Source organism: Megalobrama amblycephala, linkage group LG20 (assembly GCF_018812025.1).
Source record: "Megalobrama amblycephala isolate DHTTF-2021 linkage group LG20, ASM1881202v1, whole genome shotgun sequence".
NCBI lineage: Eukaryota > Metazoa > Chordata > Actinopteri > Cypriniformes > Xenocyprididae > Megalobrama > Megalobrama amblycephala.
This window is the reverse complement of record NC_063063.1, coordinates 31,411,704-31,421,956: the sequence shown is the minus strand read 5'-3', so window position 1 is coordinate 31,421,956 and position 10,253 is coordinate 31,411,704.

Genomic DNA, 10,253 nt, shown 5'->3' with positions numbered 1-10,253 from the left:
CTTGTGGCTGTAAATATGCTACCTGAGTACCAACATTTACAACAGGAACATGAGTTAACCCATTCTCCATGGCCAATAAAGCATGGGAAAGTAATACTCCAGGGGGCAGATGAGTTTCATCAGAATCAGTTGGTTCCAGGTAAACTAAAGACCTACTGTTAACTTTACCTTTAGGTCCAGTTGCAGGTACTAACACCAAACAGCCAGCTGGAATTGGAACCAGGGCTTCAGACTGCACACAAATTTTCCCCACACAACTGGAGGACTGGTCCTCCAGCTGCTGGCATGTTAACATAGCTTCCTTCCACAAATTGTTATCCTGCAACTCAGACAAGACAGAAGGCAAAGCAACACCATACTGACAAAGGAGCTGTTGATAACACTGGGTAAGAATATTCATCCCTACCAAACCTGGGGTACGTTCCTTTTGTTTTGAGAATGTAGGGTAAGGTGGATCTTTAACTACTAAAATCCCACAGTTTGAAATAATCTGTCCTTGTACTACAACATCCAGTTCCAAATATCCAATATATGGAATATCTAACCCATTTTCAGCTTTCAATTTTAACCAATGGCAACTCTGTAGTTTTTGTGGGCCCAAACTCTCAAAATTCTTGGAAAAACAGCTCTTTGTCATTGTACTAACCATGGAACCAGTGTTTATAAGACATGGAATTGGCACCCCCCCATAACCACTTCCATAACCGGGCAAGGTTCAACAAAATTTGACATAACTGGAACCGGCTCTACACTTGAGACATGCTCACTCTCTACTACATGACTTTCCACTGCAGCAGCTGGCGATGGTTCTGCCTCAGATTGATTAGCGTGTCTTCTCTTTTGCCTAAACTCATTTTCAGAATTACTGATCAGCAGGTTCAAAATGGTAGGGTTAGGGGTAGGGGTGTGCTTAGGGACAGAGACAAGTAATGTCCCAATAAGGTAGCATCCATTCATGATTATCACAGACTGTTAAAATTATTACTACAATACACTAAGGTGCAAATAATATGTGCCACTCTTTGCACTAAGTAAAATAGCATCTTTTTTTTTTTTTATTGGTGCAAAGAAAACACTGCTATAGTGCAAATAGCTGATGCCTTTTTTAAACACCCTGAATTCAATTTAGGCTAAATTACAAAATGCTATATTTGTTGTCCTCAGGCTAACGGCACCCACTTCATCTATGATAACTTTATTCTGGGGACACCGAGGTCAGAAGGTCTCATCAGCAGAGAGAAAATCCTGAAGCTTTCTTTCAGCTGTGTTTATCCTCAAACACAAACACTTTCCATGAATGTGGAAATCAACCCACTGGAGAGGTGGGAGTTATATACCAATTCTGGTTTCAGCAGCACTATTTTTATTAAAGGAGCAGTTCATCAAAACACAACATTTTTCTCACCCTCATGTTGTTCAAACCATAATGTGTTTATTTGTTCCAAGGATCACAGAATTTTACTGGTCTCATCTTTCAGTGCTTTTAATCCTCATGGGGACTTTCAAGCTTCAAAAAGTGCACAAAATGGTTTATATGACTCATACTGTATATTCCACATCTTCTGAAATTATGTGATACCTTTGTGTAAGGAGCTTGAGAAGATTCATGGTTCATAAGTTAATCATTATGGCCACATTGTGAACCAGTTTCCTTGTAAATATCCAACTTAATAGAACAAAAGTGCAGATTTCAAAATTGTCAGTGAATAATGTTCACTGAATTGTCAACATTGTGGGTGAACTAATCCTTTTAGCAGAATAATAACTGTATATAATAGGTAAAATGATTACCCATAAAACAACGTAGATTTAACACAGATCTATTCATTATTTCAAAAGAATTGTGCACGACTCTTCCCACTGGTGAAGGCAGATATCGTGTCCGGATGATTGCATATCAGGATGATGAGTTTACCCGGCCCTTCACTGGTGCAGTGGATGCAGAGCTCGACCAGGAGATGCATGTGGAAGTTCGTGTTGAGGGGGTCGACAGTCGCCAGTTTGCCCTGGTGATGGACACGTGTTGGGCTACACCTGTGAATTATCCTGATTACAGCCTCCGCTGGGATCTCATCGTTTCAGAGTAAAGCAGGGCTTTTTTTTTAATTCTTTTATAATATTTTAGCTTTAACTTAGTGTAACTGATTAATTAATTATTTTACTAAATAATAATCATGTAACTTTTCGGATTGCCTTACATGCCTTGTCTTTCAGTATGTCAGAACTAAAGCATAAGATTCATGGAATGCAAATGTGTGATGATTTACAGCCGATCACTTTGTATTGACTGTTTCAAATGAGAGAATTTGTCATTATTGATATTATCAGGTGTCCCAATCCAAATGACGACACACTGAAGCTGCTGCAGAACGGCGTCTCGACATCCAGCCGTTTCTCCTTCAGGATGTTCATCTTCACTGCAAACTCCACTAAGCTTTACCTGCACTGTGCTGTTCACCTTTGCCTTCTGTCAAGCAACCACTGCTCAATGGTGAGTTAACAAACCTTCCAGAATTCATAATATTGTGATGTTAAATTTGTAAGGGTATCTTTAGTAGGCTTACTGTAGTTGTGAATTGCTGGTATATTCATGCATTCTCATGCTAAACATGGCCAAAGTTTCAAAACACAAGTTGGCCTTATGACGGAGTATTTCCAGTTGCAACTTCCGGTGTGGACATTTTGCCGATTTTTTATGGCCTGTATGATGTCATAAAAGGGAGTAATTCCTCGTATAGGCACTTCTCCCTGATAAGCGTGCACACACACACCACTCAGAGCAAGAGCACGCCCATCAACGTGCTTCATTCAGAATACGGAAGCAGAAAGATTTTTCAACAATGGCTGTGTCCCAAATCAGGGGCTGCACCCTTCGAAAGCTGCATCAAACGTCTTTGTTCCCTCCTCATTTATATTGATGTCACAGCTTGCAGATGATCTCTATGCAAAAGCTGCGCGAGCTCGTGACTCTTTAGCTCTACCCACGGTAGCCACACCTTCAGAAGCTCGGCTTTTTTCGGAAAGACTCGGTTTAGCGTATCTGTCTTTTATAAATATAATAAAACTAAAGACCTTTCAGAGATATGAAGGGTGCAATATTACTCTATGTGTACTCATTCAGATTGGCAGAAACTGTGTGATATGTTTAAAATGTTATTTTTTTTCTAATGAAACTTACCCACATTCAAGTGTTAATAAAAAGGAATTCATGAAGCTAGAATATTTATTATTATTATTATTTTTAAAGCAGAGGCTTTCTTTTGATATATATGTTCAGACATTAATATGACTTTCTTTTCTTAAAAAAAATAGTATTGTAAAAAAATTTTAAGGCATGTATAAAAAAGGTCTTAATGATCCAAAAAGTAAATGAGGGGGGAAAAAAATAAATAAATTTGATGGTTGGCCTCATACTATGTTCTTCCTTTTATAATAATTTTCTTTCAGTAAAAGAATGAGAATGTTTAATGATCATAGCTTTATCTTTTTCCTGCTATTTACAATAGTTTTACTTCTTTTCCATATGATGTTATGATAATATGTATAAGAAGAGTCTTGCTATTTTACTTTCCATTCTAAAGGCTTTGAATAATTTTACAGTTGAATTGTTCTTTAAAGGAAAGATGTGGTGACGATCAGTCATTGATCAGGTTACCAAAACGTGTTCTTTGTATTGTTCTAGTTTTCAGGTTTAGAATGAGAAGAGTACATGAAGTTAAAGAGCCAGTAGGACAAAGTGCATTCATTGTGACATATTTGCATAATTTTATCCTCAATTGTGTAAGAGAGTAACATTATTAACTGTTCACCACTAAGACACACTCACTGTAAAAAAAATCAAAAGTTGAGAAAGCTTAAAAGTTTATGGCAACAAACTTCAGCAGATTTGAGTTTTCTCAGTTTTTGTTGTATAAACTGAATACAAGAAGTTGAGAAAACTCAAAAATCTTCTGAAGTTTGTTGCCTTAAACTTTTAAGTTTACTCAACTTTTTTTAGCTGCTGCATTCATGCAACATTCAGATTAAAAATATTAAATTATTATTATTATTAATTATACAATATTGTTGAATGTTGTATGAAATTGTTAATTTGACAACAAAATATTACAGATCAAATACTCAAGATTTCTACATTAGATTATAAACAATCAGCAATATGTCGGTAGTCAACAACCATATTGTGTGATTCAAATTCCTGTCAAATATGTTAAGATAAATAAAATAGCTATTAGATTGTTACACACAGAAGGGGACGGAGACACAGGTATTAATTAAGATGAGTTTATTAAACAACCAGAGGATCAATGACTGAGTGCAGGTGAGTAACGGCAGGATTGGTTCGTGGAAATGGCAGTAACTGGATCTGATTGTGGTTCTTATCTTTTCCCAGGGACGTGGATGCAGGCAGGCGTGGAACAGACTGGACACGATGACACTCACTGGAGACACGAGGAATTACGGAGAACACTGGAGACAGGTAAACAGGCATTGAACGAGTCCTTAAAGTATGCATAGCAGGTAGGTATGCATTAACGAGACTGGAAAATGACTGTGTGATCTGGAGTGTCTTTTGTAGTGCCGCTGATGAGTGAGGTGATGTGTGTCAGGTGGAGCTAGTTAATACTCAGGGGAGGGAGTGCATTGTGATTGGGTGAGTGAAGAGCCTGGCGTGTCTGTGACATAGAGTATAATAAGTAGAGTATGAACTGCTTTTATATTAAGTTTTAACCTATAAAGGCATTGATTGTGTTCCTGCACATGTGAAAGACTCTGGTGTGTCATGTTGTAGTATAGCTGGTTTATTCAGTCAGTATAACAGGTTTCTGAATGAGTCAGGTAAACATTCGCTTATTTTTCATTGCACATTCATTTACCTTAGACACACAAAAGCAAGCTTATTATGATCATTTGTGTCAAAGTTCTCTCAATTTCAATTCAACGAGATGCTAATAGACTGAGTTTGTTTAGTGAATAATTAGAGAATATTAATCTTCTTTATACATGAGGTTTGAGCTTTATACAATCAGCTCCTAATAATGTTCAGGTTTCCTGCTGTACATTCACAGAGGAGTGTCTGTTTGTCTCTATTTATGGTTAGATTATCTCACCACAATTTTCAACCCTTTTACTTTTTATCACATAATCATGATCGGCTGCATTCTTTATGACTGATTTTACATTATTATTTTGCCCGTTTGAAATAATATGCAGAAACTGCAATCATCACATTTGTTGTTGTGTGATAATGTAAAATAAACTAAAAAGTCTGTTAATGCAGTGGTGACAGTCATGTACTGTAAGTAATTCTGGGGAATCTTGATCAACTGCATTTGCAACAATTACTGGAAAAATTTATTTTGGTGACTGGATAAGAATAAGTTCATTGTCCAGAATCCATTCTGGTGGTTTCATAAAAAAAATCCCAGTAAAATTTACGGTAAAAAACCGGCAGCTGTGGTTGCCAGAATTTTACCGTAAAAAATACGGTAGCAACGTAAAAAAAAAAATCTGTTAAATTTACGGTAAAATAACATATTTCATTAACTGATATTAATGTTAATTTACCAACCTAATGAAGTACTAATATCTGTTTTGCACGTTTATAATACACTGACAGTCACCAAACACAGTGGTGATAAGAGTCACATGATGAATCAAAGTTCATCACAAGCAGATTTTCCACAAGCTGAGAAGCACAATACTAATATATAGAAGGTGCACACAGTGTCATTCACACACACACTAAACACCATCATGGTAACACGCATGCCATTTTAAAAATGCAATAAACATTAATTTAACAACATTAGGTGTAACATAAAACCCTAATGTACATAACTGATTAGAAAAAAATGAGAAAAAATAAGAAGAAACAGAGTTATTTCAACGAAAATATATCAAATTTGAAGTGTCACGCAGGGAATTGTGGGAATGTCAATTTACGGTTTTTCACTGTAAATTTTACAATGAATTGTTATTTTCACTTCCAAAAACTGTGAATTTAACAGTATTTTACCGTAAAATTACATTAAATGTACCGTTAGATCTATTACAGTTATTCACCGTATGTAGTACGGGAACTTTCTGTAAACCAATTAACAGTTTTTCACCGTAGCATTTTTACAGTCTTTTACTGTTAAAATCACGGTCATTTTTTACAGTGTGTGAAATGTGTAAAGATTACAGTGAACCTGACTATCAGGTTTGGCTGCACAAACAAAGAAATACGCAGTACTTCTCATGAGATGCTCATACTGTTCTGTAGATCAGAGGATGAAATGTTCTTTATATTGGTGCCAAGTGTCAAATTTACTGCGTAAATTAAAACTAATTAACTTAATTATAGCTAATGCAATAAATAAATTAATAATAAACATCTTTTTTCACCAGCATATTATAACATTTAAAAATACACACCTGTTCATTGTTATTTCATGTTTTTTTTTTTTTTTTTTTTTTTGGTGTTAGTTTAGTTTTTTCTTCACAAGTCCTCACATTCATAGAGGAGTGTCTGTTTGTCTCTATCATTGGTTAGATTATCTCACCACAATTTTCAACCCTTTTACTTTTTGTCACATAATCATGATTGGCTGCATTCTGTATGACTGATTTTAACATGATTATTTTGCCCATTTGTAATAATATGCAGAAACTGCAATCATCACATTTGTCATTGTGTGATAATGTGAAATAATAATACGCTTAATAATACATAATACCCAATGGCTTAAGAAACAATTCAAATAATTAAAAAAATGCAGACAGTTTTCTGTGATGGGTAGGTTTAGGGGTAGGTGTAGTGTAAGGGGAGAGAATATACAGTGTAAAATACAGTATAAAAACCATTACGTCTATGGAGAGTCCCCGTAAAGCACATATACAAGTGTGTGTGTGTGTGTGTGTGTGTGTGTGTGTGAACATAATGTACGTATGCAGGAATGTAGAACAATTGTAAAGAGTGTAATAACTGCTCCTCCAGTAAACCAGTTAATATAGTGTTCACTTCCTCAAATTCTTCCAGAACAGAGGCCAGAGTTGAACATCTTATGAACGAACAACAGTAAATAAAACATATGGGCTTTTGACATATAACACGCATCAACGTTTCTGTTTGACCTAATTTTATGTATTCTCTGTGGTCTTTGTAAATTAAGTTCCATGACTAGCATTTGTTGCTGTTTCTCATTTTTTTTTTGTTTTTTTTTTTTTGTTTGTTTGTTTCTTTGTTTTTTTCTTCATAGACAACCATTTGCCTAATGCTAATCTGCAAACTAGCATACCATTTCTTAGCTGTTTTAAAAAAGACATTAGAGTTTACTTTAGAGTTAAGGTTTGTGTAGACTTAGTTGCATTCAAAATAAATTCGATATGTATTTCTGGAATCCTGTTCTGATTTTGCTAGTTTGCACATCTCACCAAACCCCACTTGACCACTGCCTGCATCCTTCCAGATGTTTTAGGGATGGACTCTAAAGCTTTTAATGTAAGCATCAATTATTTAAAGCAATAATTAATTGCCATCATGAAATTAATAAATGTGAATCTTTCCAGTAAAGTGTGGGTCACTCACTGAGTGTTTTAAGGTACTATTGTTGAACATTTACTTTTAAAAAAGTGCTAATCAAATCAAACTGACCCACCGTCATTCCATCTTCACATTTAATTTGAGCACAACGAGGTAAAGAATGTCTTTCTGAATGCAGGTGTGCACAAGGAAACAATCAGTTAAAATAACAAATCTCTCAATGTCACATGAAAAATGAAAAACTGGTTTAAGCTATTTTTGAGAAATTCTGGTTCCAGTAATGATCCATCCCACAGTTATTAAAGGCGCTAATGAGATTGTGAGATCTGCAGTTCAGCATCACTGTATTGAGCTGCTGAAGAGAGAATCTCCCTGAGTTTGCTCTGATATCAGGTAAAAATACTTCTGTTCTGTCTCTTTGGGCTCTAATGAGTTTGGCTGTTTTATATATTTTGTAGACTTTACCTGTTATTTAAGTAACTGTGGATGTTTTAATTGCTTTGCAAATTTGCACAACAAAGAAAGAATAAAATATATCAAAACATAAGAAACAATTGTGTGTATGTTGCATATGTGTGTGTGCAGGTGCCGTTCGTCACAATGAGGTTTCTGATCTCACTGTGTGTGTCTCTACTGCTGCTAATTAATGGTGAGTGTTTTATAATCTCTCATGTAAAATGACTAAATATTTTCCCAATAATACATAATTATGCTTTAATTGTGCATTTAACAGGTGAAATAAACAATGGACTATTAACAGGTACATTCATTCACTTCATCTAATATTCAGTTCATATTTTGTTTTCCATTCAAATATATAGAAATAAAAGTCGTAAAAAAAAATTCACATGGTAAAAAAGTTTTCCAATTGATATAAAACCTCATATTTTAGCACTTTTTACACATTGATATTAACAGCAGACTTTAAAAGAAAGATTTTATTATTATTATTATTATTATTATTATTATTTATTTATTTATTTATTTATTTTGCAGTCTGTGCCATTTCTTTTGAACTCGCTGCAGTTCTATTTTAACAAACAAACGTTTTAAGACAAAACCCCCAAACCAGGCTTAATGTATTTGGAATTTGTGACATTTATGAACTGCACAAATATCACACACTTTTTAGTTTTTTATGTAATATCCTGTTCCTTTTTCTTTTTTCCCTTATAGCAGTTGTAGCAGATACAACCACAGTCCAAACCATGGAAACTACAACCATGGACATTACAACTGGTAATATAATGTACTATATTTTTTCTGGAAGAGTATTTATTTATTTAGGAGGCTTAACATGTCATATAAAACCTATGGTAATATATATAGGCATAGTGAAACATCTAGTTTAAATATTGCTGTTTATTTAACTGTGTGTGTGTGTGTGTGTGTCCATACATTTGTACATATGTATGTTTACAGAGGAGACATTACTACTGGACACATTAAAGTACATCACATAGCCTTTTTTGAATGATGACGAGCTTCTCCTAAAGTGTGCAGGTGAGGAACGTAGAACAGTTGTAAAGAGTGTAATAACTGCTCCTCCAATAAACCAGTTATAGGCCTCCTCAAATTATTCCAGAACAGAGGCCAGAGTTATGAATGAATGTTTTATGAATGTCAGTACAAACAATAAATAAAACATATGGGCCTATGACATATGTAACACTCACCAACGTTTCTGTTTAGCCTAATTTTATGTATTCTTTGCGGTCTTTGTAAATCGAGCTCCATTACTAGCATTTGTTGCTGTTTCTCTTTTTTTATGTTTTGTTTTATTTATTTGTTTTTTGTTTTTTTTCTTCATTGTTGGTACCCAAATATTACACACCCATTTGCCTAATGCTAATCTAATCTAAAGTAAGGAACAATCTGGGGTGCATTTCCAAAAAGCATCATTTAAGTTAACATTTTTTTTTTTTTTTTTTTCCATATATAGTACGAACAACTATAAACATAATCCCAAATATAAAACACTGATTAATTCTTAAATGCATGTGAATTCAATTCCAAAGTGCAATTTGTATATAATGTGTACATATGAAGCAACAAATCAAGTTTGCACATGTCTGACCTGGATGTATGATCTTAAAGGTGCCCTAGATTATGTTTTTAAAAGATGTAATATAAGTCTAAGGTGTCCCCTGAATGTGTCTGTGAAGTTTCAGCTCAAAATACCCCATAGATTTGTTTTTATAAATTTTTTTAACTGCCTATTTTGGGGCATCATTATAAACGCGCCGATTTATGCTGCGGCCCCTTTAAATCCCGTGCTCTCCGCCCACAGCACTCGCGCTTGCCTTAAACAGTGCCATAACAAAGTTTACACAGCTAATATAACCCTCAAAATGGATCTTTACAAAGTGTTCGTCATGCATGCGGCATGCATGCGTCGGATTATGTGAGTATTGTATACTGTTATATTGTTTACATTGATTCTGAATGAGTTTGAGGCTATGCTGCGTGGCTAAAGCAAACATTACACACTGTTGGAGAGATTTATAAAGAATGAAGTTGTGTTTATGCATTATACAGACTGCAAGTGTTTAAAAATGAAAATAGCGACGGCTCTTGTCTCCGTGAATACAGTGAGAAATGATGGTAACTTTAACCACATTTAACAGTACATTAGCAACATGCTAACGAAACATTTAGAAAGACAATTTACAAATATCACTAAAAATATCATGATATTATGGATCATGTCAGTTATTATTGCTCCATC